Source organism: Phacochoerus africanus, chromosome 4, assembly GCF_016906955.1.
Source record: "Phacochoerus africanus isolate WHEZ1 chromosome 4, ROS_Pafr_v1, whole genome shotgun sequence".
Taxonomy (NCBI): domain Eukaryota; kingdom Metazoa; phylum Chordata; class Mammalia; order Artiodactyla; family Suidae; genus Phacochoerus; species Phacochoerus africanus.
This window is the reverse complement of record NC_062547.1, coordinates 60,018,487-60,030,037: the sequence shown is the minus strand read 5'-3', so window position 1 is coordinate 60,030,037 and position 11,551 is coordinate 60,018,487. Positions and strand designations below refer to the sequence as shown.

Sequence of the window (11,551 nt, the reverse complement as noted above, 5' to 3'; positions counted from 1 at the left end):
GCCCTCGCCTCCCAGCTCCTCACACCCAGCAGGGCACCCCCGGGACCCGCAGCCTCTCCCAACAGCCCCGCCTCTATCCCCCAGTTATTGGCTGCAAGGGCTGCCCGTCCGCTTCATGCTCACCAATATCCGCCGTCTTCAGAGATGGTTGGCCAGCAGGCAGCCAATCGGAGTACAGCGTGGACCCCTCCCGCGGCGCGCGCCGAGAGTGCGCGAGGCGGGGCTGTGGCGGCTGGAGGTGGCGGCGGCAGCGGCGGCGGCGACGCTTCCCAGCCGGTGAGGGGGCACGGGGGGCGTGGGGTGGCGCAGGCGTAGGGGGGCCCGCGCCCTTCGGGCCGACCTAGGGCGATGCACAGTTCTGTCATGGGCCTGGAACGAGGGCAGACGAGGCGGGGCGTGACAGCAGCATCACCGGGACTGGAAGAGGTTAAAGCCCACCCTCCCGACCTCCACGTCCCGCGTCTGGTGTCCCCTGAGGGCCCCCAGCCGGATGTGAGACTCTCGCTGTCAGACCCCACACACCTGACATCACATCCATTCTCGTTGACATCTCCCCTTATATACCTAAGACTGTCCGCCTTGCTGACATCCCCCACCCCCCTGGGGCCATGCCCCCAGGCTCCCCGCACAGTTGAGCCTGCACCCCCTCACGCATCTGAGTCTATGCTCCCACTCATATTCCCCCTTACACACCTGACACTCGCCCCTGCTCACGAATGCCTCCCATGTCGTCTCAGTCCGTCCCTGATGACACCCCCACACCACTGGGTAGTCTCCACCCTCCTTTCCGTCCCCCTCGATACCACACCTGGGCTTGTACCTCCACACCCATACCTGAGCCTGTCACCCCAAATTTACCGTCCCCCATTCACATCTAGACCCGTTCCTATCTCCTCACCAGCTTTCTCATACCCAGGACTATGACCCTCTCACTGCCCCCTCCCTTAAGTAATCTGGGTCATTGCCCTCAGATACTCCCCAACACTTGCACACACTTGCCCTCTGCCCCTTGCAGCCCTCTCTTCACTCGCACATCCCTAGTCTGTGCACCCACCCTTACTTCCGTCCATATACAGGTGTATTTGTGCCCCCTCCATAGTCCTTCCCAATTTCCCCAGGTTTTCCAACATTCACCCAAGCTTTGCTATCTCAGGATCACTGCACCCTCCACACACACAATCCCCAAGAAAAGCCCACCCAGATATTTTTTCATTTATGGCGGTCTATAAAGTGATTTCCGGGCTTAGAATAATCCCTTCAGCCAGACAAACCGGAATTATCTCCTTTTTACCAGCAACAAATCTAAAGCGATTTAATTGGGGAGGCATTGCCCACACCTTCCTGAGCATGGCTGCTGACCCTTCTCTGTGGGCCAACCCCATTTTTGCCCATCTGTTGTGTTCATCTCTGTGGGGTTGGCAGGGGAGGGGACCCCCCACCCTCCTTGCAGCTGTTCCTTAGGAGTCATGACTTTGACTAGGTCCGGAAAGACTGAGCTGGAAGGGGTGGCCCCAGTCGTTTGCTGAGCATGTGTCTCAGAGCCCTGTAGCTAGTGGAGGCGGGGCGCTGTTGGAACTGGGCTTCAACACCCAAAGTGCCACTGGCCCGGCCGGTAGGGTCGCGTGGGGGTAGGGGTGGGGACTTGCCGGGCCAGATCTTGCAGACCCCTCGTTGACCCGGGGGAACTCCTTGGGTCCTGGAAGATGATGAACCAAGAGAGTAAGGAAACACTCTTCACAGTAAGAAAGCTAATGTTTCAGCCGCTTAGAGATAACTACAAAACTGGAGCCTGGCATGGTGCTGGGGATAAAGATTTTTCTGGAACTTTTCAAGTTCTCTGGTGTGTGATTTGCAAGTGTACAACAAGGAAGAAGGTTTTGTTGTCAAAAAAGCAGTAATGTGCTGTTTCCTGTAAGGCTTGCATAATATTTCTTACCTCTCTCCTGGCTTCCCCTGCAAAAATGATGCTGGAATGTTCTGGAGGGTTTTTTCACCTTCAGCTTCTCCTGTGGAAACTGAAGCCATTGGGGTTTTCTGTCCAAGTTCAAAAGGAGTCATTTAAATTGTGTGCGTGTTTGTGTTTGTATGTGTATGTGTATGTATATATATGTAGATGTACATATATACACATACACACATTTTATATATGTATGTATGTGCATATGTTGTATATACAAACACACTGTGAATATATGAATAAACTTTGACAAAGTAATCGATGTACTTAGTAAAAAAATAAATAAAATCAAACAGTACATAGGATGTAAGAGTAAAAACCTGGCAGGTCTCTCCATAGGGCTGTACCCCATCCCCCTCTGGGGGCCCTCATTGTTAATAATTCCTCCTATCTAATAATGTTCCCTTCCAGAGATAGTCTAATGGCTCTAGGGGAGGGGTGTATATCCCCCCTCACCACCCCTTTTAAACCACTGGTAAATTTGTATAAGATTTTATCAAAAGGGTGGATGATTTTATAACTAGTCCCTTGCTGGCGGCTTTTTAAGTTGTCACTCTTAGTCTGCTTTTACAAACCAAGATGCAATTAATAGATAGAACCTTGCAGGAGCAAATACCTACGTAGTGAACATGTATGGGGCTCCAGCAGCGCACAGTCCTCTCTGTCTTCATGGAGTTTAACATCCAACTGCAGCAACTTCCCAGGAGTGGCCAGGCCAAAGGACATGTCCATTTAAATGGTTAATGTTCCTCTGTGGAATCTGTGCTGTCATCCGTATTCTCTCAGCTGTGAAGTTGGAATGCCTGTTTCCTCCCCCAGAGCCCAGGACAGTTGTTACCAAGTGTTCTGGTCTCTCCAATCTTCCTACGTATCTCTTAGGTGTTCTGGCCTGTGGCATGGTGATGAAATATTAGATTTCTGTTTCTCTTTCGAGGTCTAAAGTTCAGTCCTAGAAATATCTGAGTCCCTCCTCTGCCAAGCTTTGAAGGAAACCCTGGGGTTATGGGACAGGGGGTGAAGGGGTTGGGGAGAGGTGGGGGAGGCCATCTTTTCTAAAGAAAAAGATGCAGGCATCACCCGGAGTCCCAGGAGGGAAGGTCTGAGATATTGGCCGTTATTTTTTTTCTCCTTCACTTGGATCTGCCAGAACAATGAGGGGGTCAGATGAGATTGAGACAAGTCAGGTGTAAAATCTGTTTGGGAAGTCATCTTGAGCTGTCAATGGTTTTCCCATTATTGGTACCAGGTGGAGGGAGTCATCAGCTGGGGGGCAGCAGGCCTTTTCCCACGTGTCATCCCATTTTCTGTTTTCCTCTTCTGTTTTGGTAATTAGACATTAGAGGAATATTGAGGTGATTAAAGCCGTTAGCTTGTTTGGGTTTTGCCAGCCAGCATTTTTAAAAAATGCATTGTATTTTCAGAGTTCCTGTCGTGGCACAGCGGAAACAAATCTGACTAGGAACCATGAGGTTGGGGGTTCGATCCCTGGTCTCGATCAGTGGGTTAAGGATCCAGTGTTAAGGTTAAGGATCAGGGCATTGCTGTGGCTGTGGTGTAGGCCGGCAGCTGTAGCTTCGATTTGACCCCTAGCCTGGGAACCTCCATATGCTGCAGGTGCGGCCCTACAAGAGGAAAAAAAAGAAAAAAAATGCATTGTATTTTTTATTTTAGTGTGCAATACTTCTTCATAATCAAAGTATGTAATGTGCACATGAAGAGAAAGAAGGTAGAAAGAATTAACTAGAACTAACAAATTAAAGAACTAACACCCAGTTTAAGAAGTAGAGTGTTGGAGTTCCCATTGTATTATAGTGGAAATGAATCCTGCTAGTATCCGTGAAGATGTGGGTTCCATCCCTGGCCTCACTCAGTGGGTTAAGTATCCAGCTGTGAGCTGTGGTGTAGGTTGCAGATGCGGCTTGGATCCCGAGTTGCTATGGCTGTAGTATATATAGGCTGGCAACCAGAGCTCCCATTCGACCCCTAGCCTGGGAACTTCCATATGCCGATGGTGAGGCCTTCAAAAGCAAAACAAAAACAAGAAGTAGAATGTTGCCACAGCAGTCACTGTGCTATTTATTTTTAAAATATGCTTGTCGGAGTTCCCGTCGTGGCTCAGTGGTTAACGAATCTGACTAGGAACCATGAGGTTGTTGGTTCGATCCCTGGCCTTGCTCAGTGGGTTAAGAAGGATCTGGTGTTGCTGTGAGCTGTGGTATGGGTCGCAGACGCGGCTCGGATCCTGCATTGCTGTGGCTCTGGTGTAGGCTGGCGGCTACAGCTCTGATTAGACCCCTAGCCTGGGAACCTCCATGTGCTTCAGGTGGAGCCCTAAAAAGACAAAAGACAAAAATAAAATATGCTTGTCAACATTTGTTTTCTTTTTTCTTTTTTTCAAATGACCACACCTTTGGCATATGGACGTTCCCAGGCCACGGACTGAATCCAAGCTGCAGCTGCAAACCAGCACAACTGGCAAGCGGCAACACCAGATCCTTTAACACACTGCACTGGCCAGGGATGGAACCCATGCCTCTGCAGCAACCTGAGCTGCTGTAGTCAGATTCTTAACCCATTGTGCCCTAGTGAGAACGCCTCAACATTTGTTTTCTTTCTTTCTTTCTTTCTTTTTTTTTTTTTTCACCACCCCACAGCATATAGAGTTCCTGGGCCAGGGATCAGTTCTGAGCCACAGCTGCAACCTACACCACAGCTGTGGCAGTGGGATCCCTTAACCCACTGTGTTGGGCTGGGGATCGAACCTGTGTCCTGGTGCTGCAGAGACGATGCCCATCCTGTTGTGTCAGAGCAGGAACTCCACCATTTGTTTTCTTTACTGAACACCCTTTGCTAGAGCTGAGTGCTTGGGTTCTAGAGTCTCAGCAAAGATCAAGAGAAGCCAGGTTTTCTGTTGAAACTCTGCCAGCAGGACAGCCTATGAAATCTAGGGAGTGGTGGTCATAAACTGATCACTAGGCAAGGGACAGCACACACTTGGGAGGTTTGGTTTCAGACTCCTGCTGTATTAAAGTCCTGGGGCTGTCATAACAAATTACCACAAACTGGGTGGCTTAGAACAACGAATTTTTATTCTGTCACTGTTGTGGAATTCGTAAGTTGAAAATCAAGGTGTTGGGAGTTCCCACTGTGGCGCAGTGGGTTAAGAATCTGACTGCAGTGTCTCAGGTCGCTACAGAGATGTGGGGTTCGATCCCCAGCCCAGCACAGTGGCTTAGAAGGATCCAGCTTTGCTACAGCTGCAGCATGAGTTGAAGCTGTGGCTCAGTTTCAGTCCCTGGCCCAGGAACTTCCATATGCTACAGATGCTGCCACAAAGTAAAATAAAAATCAAAATCAAGGAGTTCCCATTGTGGCACGGCGGAAACGAATCTGACTAGGAACCATGTGGTTGCGGGTTGATCCCTGGCCTCTATGAGTGGATTAAGGATCTGGTGTGCCGTGAGCTGTGGTATAGGTTGCAGATGCAGCTCGGATCTGGTATTGCTGTGGCTGTGGTGTAGGCCAGTGGGTCCGATTAGACCCCTAGCCTGGGAACCTCCATGTGCCACGGGTGCAGCCCTCAAAAGACAAAATAAAAATAAATTAAAAAAAAATAAAAATCGAGGTGTTTGTAGGTGCTATAGGCTGAATGAATGCTTGTGTCTCCTCTAATATCCATATGTTGAAACTTAATCCCCAGTGCGATGGTATTAGGAGGTGGGGTTTGGGCCAGTGATTAGGTTATGAGGGTGGAGCTGTCATGAATGAACAAGGCCTCAGAGAATTCCCTCACCCCTTCTGCTATGTGAGGACACAGAAAAGTGGCCACCTGTGAACCAGGAAGAGCATTCTGAACAGATACCAAATCTGCTGGCACCCTGATCTTAGACTTCCCAGCCTCCAGAACTGTGAGAGATACATCTCTGTTGTACCAGTCTGTGGTATTTTGTCACAGCAGCCAAAACCAAGATAGCAGAGGTTCCCTGAAGGAGAATCTTTCCATGGCTCTGGTGGCTGCCAGCAGTCCTTGAGTTCTTTGGCTTGCGACCACATCACCATAATCCCCGCCTCCATCTCCAAATGGCCTTCTTTCCTGTGCGTGTGTGTCCTCTTATAAGGACATCTATCGTTGGGCACCCATCAAATCCAAGATGATCTCATCCTGATATCCTTAACTCATTACACCTGCAAAAACCCTATTTCCAAATAAGGTCACTTTCTGAGGTTCTGGGTGGCCAGAAACTTGGGGAGACCTCATTCAACCCCTACAGCTGTGAAGCCTGCATTCCTGTGAGGGCGTTATTCAGGGAAGGGCTTATTCAGCTGCCTCTGCTGTTTCGGACGAGATGAGGCTGGTAGGTCAGCGCACACTTCCCAGCCCCTCCAGATGGCGTATGTGTGGAGCCTCTGTTGACTCCCTTGCTCACCCGCCTCCCTGCTAGAAAATGGTGGCATCTGCTCAGAGCTATCAAGGACCTGGACAAGTGAACGTTATGTCTTCTTTTTGCTCCTTGCCTCCCCTTGGCATGTGCTTACCAAGCTATGAGCTTGGTTTTATATCATCCCAGATTTTTTTTTTTTTTTTTTTGCTTTTTAGGGCCACACCTGCAGCATATGGAGGTTCCTAGGCTAGGGTCTAATTGGAACTACAGCTGCCGGCCACAGCCACAGCAACACCAGATGTGAGCCACGTCTGCAACCTACACCACAGCTCACGGCAACACCAGCTCCTTAACCCACTGGGCGAGGCCAGGGATTGAACCCGCAACCTCATGTTTCCTAGTTGGATTTGTTTCTGCTGCACCACAACAGGAACTCCAAAATCATCCCAGTTTCAGAGTGTTCCAGGCTTCAGGGGCCTTTTCCCAAAGAATATATGGAGAACATGGGGAAGCTGGAACAGGCCTAGGTTGTCCTGAATCTAGATTCTTGTCCTCCTTCAAACAAGTCATCCATAGCACCATGCTTTCAGCCACTGTTTGCCATGAACGTATATACAGCATCCTGGAACACTACCGCCAGCACAGCCTCCAAGAGTGGCACAAAGTTGAAGCCTTACAACATAGTTGTTCCGTAGTCCATACAATCCCTCATGCAGAGAAGGCAGAAACACAGACTCGGAAAGATAGGGGACATGGACATGGATCAGACCTTCCCCAAATGATTGGGGGTGTTATAATTGATTGATCCTGAGCAGAGGCTGGGGGTGTTAATTCCAGGGGCTAGGGAAGCTCCTGGAGACCTGAGAGCCAGCAAGGAGTTCGCCAGGTGGCAAACTGTTGTGAACAGAGGACGTCTGGGAGTTCCCGTTGTGGCGCAGTGGTTGGCGAGTCTGACTAGGAATCATGAGGTTGTGGGTTCGGTCCCTGCCCTTGCTCAGTGGGTTAACGATCCGGTGTTGCCGTGAGCTGTGGTGTAGGTTGCAGACATGGCTCAGATCCAGCGTTGCTGTGGTTCTGGTGTAGGCCGGTGGCTGCAGCTCCGATTCAACCCCTAGCCTGGGAACCTCCATATGCCATGGGAGTGGCCCAAGAAATAGCAAAAAGACCAAAAAAAAAAAAAAAAAAAACAGAGGAAGTCTGTGAGCCTGGATGTCATGGGACCCAAGAGATGGCCAAGGGGCTGGGGAGCACGAGAGGGTCCAGAGAACAGACTAAGTTGAAGGACCTAGTCCTTGGTGCTGGCAAGAGATGCAGGAGAGGGCCTCACATCGAAAGCTGGCTGCTGTGGGCAAGCTATAGTCAGTAAACCCAAGCTCAGAGCCTCAGATCACCTGTGTCTCCCCAGCTGTGAGATGCGGACCAGGATGGGAGACCTATTTTGTGAGTTGTGTCAAAGTTTCCATTGAAACTTGCCAGCACAGAGCTCCAGACAGATGTCAGAGCCATTGCTCTTATCTCTGGGCTGCATGCCTTTGCCATGGGATAAGTTGGAAAAGTGAATATGTATGTTTCAATTAAGATTTTTTTTTTTGTCTTTTTAGGGCTGCACCCACAGCATATGGAGGTTCCCAGGTTAGGGGTCTAATCGGAGCTGCAACTGCTGGCCTATACCACAGCCACAGCAACACCAGATCCAAGCCACGCCTGCAACCTACACACAGCTCACGACAACACCGGATCCTTAACCCACTGAGCGAGGCCAGGGATCAAACCCAAATCCTCATGGATGCTAGTTGGATTCGTTAGCCACTGATCCAGGACAGGAACTCCCTCAATTAAGTATTAATTAATCAATTCATTAGTGTTGTGTAAAACTTCATATAAAATTAAAGAATTAAAGAAGTTGTCTGGGGCCTCAGCAGGTTAAGGATCCAGTGTTGTCACTGCTGTGGCATGGGTTCGTGCAGTACTTCTGCATGCTGTGAGTGAGGACAATCCCTCCATCCCCCCCCAAAAAATTAAAGAATTAAAAGTACAGGAGTTGTGGCTCTGCGCTACTGAACCTGACTAGTATCCATGAAGATGTGAGTTCGATCCCTGGCCTCACTTAGTGGGTTAAGCATCTGCTGTTGCTGTGAACTGCAGTGTCGGTCGCAGACGCATCTTGGATCTGGCGTTGCTAGCTGTGGAGTAGGCTGTCAACTACAGCTCAAAATCAAGCCCTGGCCTGGGAACTTCCGTGTGCTGTGGTGTCGCCCTAAAAAACAAAAAAAAAAGTACAGCTGGAGTTCCCTGGTGGCACAGCAGGTTATGGATCTGGTATTGTCACTGCAGCAACTTGGGTCACTGCTATGGCACGGGTTCGATCCCTGGCCCAGAAACTTCCACATGCCACAAGTGTGGTCAAAAAAGTAAAATAAGGACTTCTCATTGTGGCATAGTGGAAACCAGTGGCACAATCCATCTGGTAACCATGAGATTGTGGGTTCAATCCCTGACCTTGCTCAGTGGGTTGAGGATCCGGCATTGCCGTGAACTGTGGTGTAGGGTGCAGACGTGGCTCGGATCCTGCATTACCATGCCTGTGGCATAGGCCAGCAGCTGTAGCTCCCATTCAACTCCTAGCCTGGGAATCTCCATATGCCTCCGGTGTGGCCCTAAAAAGCAAAAAAAAGTAAAATAAAACAAAATAAAAGTACAGCTAAGGGAGTTCCTGCTGTGGCACATCATGTTAAGGATCTGGCATTGTCTCTGTGGTGGTGCAGGTTTGATCCCCAGCCCTAGCACAATAGGTAAAGGATTCTGCATTGCCACAGCTGTGGCTCAGATTTGATTGCTGGCCCAGAAGCTTCCATATGCTGGGGTTTGGCCAAAAAATATATGTATATAGCTAAGAACATAAGCATGATCTGTGTGAGAGGATTCAGTATCATGCACCCTGTTTCCTTCATGCACTAGTGTCCCTAGAGATTGTGGGACAGGCACTCCTGGAAATACCTGGCAGAGTGGTGTAGAGCTGGGGGGTTATTTGAGACCCTGTTCCTCCCCTGTTTCAGGCAGGTCTCTGCAGCCATGAGAGGGGAGGGGATGAGGGGGAGCACGTGGCTTGCAGTGTTGCTGCTCTCACCTTAGCCAGTGGCTGCTTTAGCCTCCCCGTAGTGATGGGGTGCATAAGAGCCAGGCTTTGAAGAACAGGCAGGTTTGAAGCATGTGAGCCCCTTTTGTCTGGAGTACATTGGTCAGAGCCAAATGTTGATTATCCCTGAATGCTGGAGTTGGAGACTGCGCTGCCAGCTGTAATGGGCACGGCTGAGTGCTTGGTGGAAAGCAGGCACTTCCTAAACTACCATCATTTGATGCGTAGTGGGGTGCTGCTAGCCAAATTTGGGGAGAGATGAACCTGGAAGAGGCAGAGTCGGGCTGGATGCCACAGACCAATCCTCAGCCTGCTTGGAGGCCCCAGCCTGGAGGCATGCAGGCTAAATGGTGAGTCATGGGAGCTGGGGAGGCCTGCTCAATAGGGCCAAGTGATGTCACCTCCATCTGACTTCTTGTCAGGGAGAATGATACTTAGCAACACTGGTGACCCACTTGAGTAGCACCAGCATCAGAAGGTAGTGACAGAGGAGGAAACTGAGGCCCAGGAAGGTTTAGTAACACATCCAAACTCACATGCTAGACTGTGTCTTAGCTTGGCATGGCAAGGAGCCTCTTGGGCATCTTCCCACTTGAGGAATGAAGCATACAATGACAGAAGGGGTGCACTCCTGCTCCTGGGTATATGATGCCTAAAGGGCAGGAAGACATTCCTGTCTTTACATGTATACCTCTGGCTCTTTGGTAGGCACAAACAGTAAGTGTGACCCAGGCCCTTGCCTTCCAAGGATGCCAGGCTAGCCCGGGGAAGCTGAGTGGGAAGCAGCCCCTCCCAGCACAGCAGGAACCACAGAGTCTTCAGTTCATGACAGAGCAGTTAACATTAGGGAGGTGAGGCCAGGACATTTAGGATGGGCTTTGAAGGATGCAGAGGAGTTTTCTAGGCATGGGGAATAGGATGAGGAGTGTAGCCAGAGCAGAATTAATTCACTCACCCAGCAGATAATTGAGTAAATGCGAGCACTGTGCTGGGCTCCGTGTGTTAGGAACACAAGGCTTTGGGGTAAGAGTATTAACCAAGTGCACCCTCTTAGCCTAGGGAGTGCCTGTTTGTTTTAAGTCACTGCACATGCAGTTGGCCACAGGTGGTAGGCAGCATACTGTCTGCAATGACCAAGGACAGTGATTGCCCATAGACTATTCCGGATCTTTCAGGAAATGGATGTCTGACCCATAGAGGCTGCAGCACAGGATTGCAATGACCAGAGTGTGTCTGAAAGGCTTACATACAGAAGGACCTGCAGCAGGGAGAAACACACAGCAGCCAGTTGGGTCAGGGTTGACAGGGAATGGCCATTATGTAAACTGTTTCCCCTCTATTAGGTCCATTAACTGGAAAAGAAAACAGCCTTTATCAGCAGGCAGATAGGATGATAATTGGCTTCCATTTACCAAGAGGTTACGGGATCTGTTCCATGGCTGCTTATAGGTTCCATTTCCCAAGAAACTGCCCTCTTAGAGTTCTTTTCATGGTGCAGCGGAAACGTATCTGACTAGGATCTATGAGGATGCAGTTTCAATCCCTGGCCTTGCTCAGTGGGTTAAGGATCCAGCATTGCTGTGAGCTGTGGTGTAGGTCTCAAATGTAGCTAGGATCTGGCGTTTCTGTGGCTGTGGGTAGGCCTGCAGCTATAGCTCTGATTCAACCCCTAGCCTGGAACCTCCATGTGCCATGGGTGTGGCCCTAAAAAAGCAAAAAAAAAAAAAAAAAAAAAGAAAGAAAAGAAAAATCTTCCCCTCTTGTTTGTGCAAACATTTACCTTGTCCTATGGGGTGGAGTGTACAGCTGTGTGGTGACCCCAAGCACATGCTGACATGACTAGTGGCCCTGGTCAGGGAGCTGCCTGTGTGTCTCTGTGTGTATGTGTGTTAGGACAGCCGACATGGAGCACCTACAACGTGGGGCTCATAGGCTGGGCTACCTAAAATCCTGTGACCCCAGGTTCATGTTTCTTAAGACAGTGCTGTTCGGTAAGTTGTATTACTGCATCACACTCCTCCCTCAACCACACTTCACTTTACTTTTTGTTTGAAGTGTCGTACAGAAATAGCTTGT

The 11,551-nt window shown here is 49.8% G+C and overlaps 1 protein-coding gene across 1 annotated transcript in view; it reads left to right on the top strand.

Annotated features, from left to right (window-relative positions):
* Window positions 1-251: 251 nt before the first annotated feature.
* SLC25A42 (solute carrier family 25 member 42) overlaps window positions 252-11,551 on the top strand; it is a 46,833-nt gene continuing 35,533 nt past the window's right edge. Inside the window, exon 1 of the mRNA XM_047776469.1 lies at window positions 252-276. The gene's annotated coding sequence lies outside the window, so the exon portion shown is untranslated. The remainder of the gene's footprint in view (window positions 277-11,551) is intronic.